This window comes from Solanum lycopersicum, chromosome 7 (assembly GCF_036512215.1).
Source record: "Solanum lycopersicum chromosome 7, SLM_r2.1".
In the NCBI taxonomy this organism is placed as follows: Eukaryota; Viridiplantae; Streptophyta; class Magnoliopsida; order Solanales; family Solanaceae; genus Solanum; species Solanum lycopersicum.
Genome location: NC_090806.1, coordinates 61,709,278 through 61,710,922, shown reverse-complemented (window position 1 = coordinate 61,710,922; position 1,645 = coordinate 61,709,278).

Genomic DNA, 1,645 nt, shown 5'->3' with positions numbered 1-1,645 from the left:
GGTCTTAACGGACATCCATAAAATTTTTTGGCATTTTTGACGTCGGAATCCGCATCAACCAAAAATGATTTGCTATTGCCAACGAAAATCGTCTAAATGAGGGTATGCGCGCTTCAGGGGTCGTTTGACCTTGAAAATGGGTCAGACTGGCCGTGAGGGCCAATCGGATGCATAGCCAAGCTCTTGACGGACGTCCACAAAAATGTTTTACATTTTTGACGTCGGAATCAGGATCACCAAATAAATAGTTTGCAATAGCACACAAAAATCATCAAAATTGGGTGTATACGCGCTTCGGGGCTCGTTTAACCTTTAAAATTAGTCGAACTGACCGTGAAGGCCAACCGGATGCATAGCCAGGACCTTGACGGATGTCCAAATTTTTTTTTTGAATTCTTTACGTTTGAATCTGGATAACCCAAAAAATGGTTTGCTTTAGCATACGAAAATCGTCAAAATAGGTGGGAGGTATGCGCATTTCGGGGCTCACTTGACCTTGAAATTGGGTCAGACTGTCCGTGAAAGCCAACCGGCTGCATAGCCATGGTCTTGACGGACGTCCACAAAATATTTTGGAATTTTTTACGTCATTATCCGGATCATTCAAAAAAAAGTTCGCGTTTCGGTGCTCGTTTGACCTTGAAAATGTGTCGGATTGGCCGTGAGGGCCAATCGGATGCATAGCCAAGCTCTTGAAGGACGTCCAGAAAATTTTTTCGCATTTTTGACATCGGATTCTAGATCACCCAAAAAATGGTCTGCAATAGCACACGAAAATCATCTAAATGGGAGGTATGCGCGCTTCGGGGCTCGTTTGACCTTTAAAATTTGTTGGACTGGCTGTGAGGGCCAACCAGATGCATAGCCAAGCTCCTGACGGACGTAAAATTTTTTTTTTTGAAGTTTTTACCTCAGAATCTGGATCACCTAAAAAATGGATTCCATAGCACACGAAAATCGTCTAAATGGGAGGGGGGTATGCGCATTTCGGGGCTCATTTGACCTTGAAATTGGGTCGGACTGGCCGTGAGAGCCAACCGGCTGCATAGCAAAGGTCTTGAAGGACGTCCACAAAATATTTTAGAATTTTTGACGTCGTAATCCGGATCATTCAAAAAATGATTCGCTATGCACACGAAAATCGATGAAATGGGGGTAAGCGCGCTTCGGGGCTCGTTTGACCTTGAAAATGGGTTGGACTGGCCGTGAGGGCCGACCGGATGCATAGCCAAGCTCTTGACATACATCAATAATTTTTTTTCGCATTTTTAACGTTGGAATCCGAATCACCCAAAAAATGATTTGCAATAGCACACAAAAATCATCTAAATGGGGGGTATGCACACTTCGACACTTGTTTGACCTTGAAAATGGGTCAAAATGGCCGTGAGGACCAACCGTATGCATAGCCAAGATTTTGACGGACATCCACAAAATTTTTTGGCATTTTTGACGTCGGAATCCGGATCATCCAAAAAATGATTTGCTATAGCACACGAAAATCGTCTATATGGAGGGTATGCGCGCTTCGGGGATCGTTTGACTTTGAAAATGGGTTGGACTAGCCATGAGGGTTAACCGTCTTCATATCCAAGGTTTTGGCGGACGTCAATAAATTTTTTTAGCATTTTTAACGTCGGTGTCC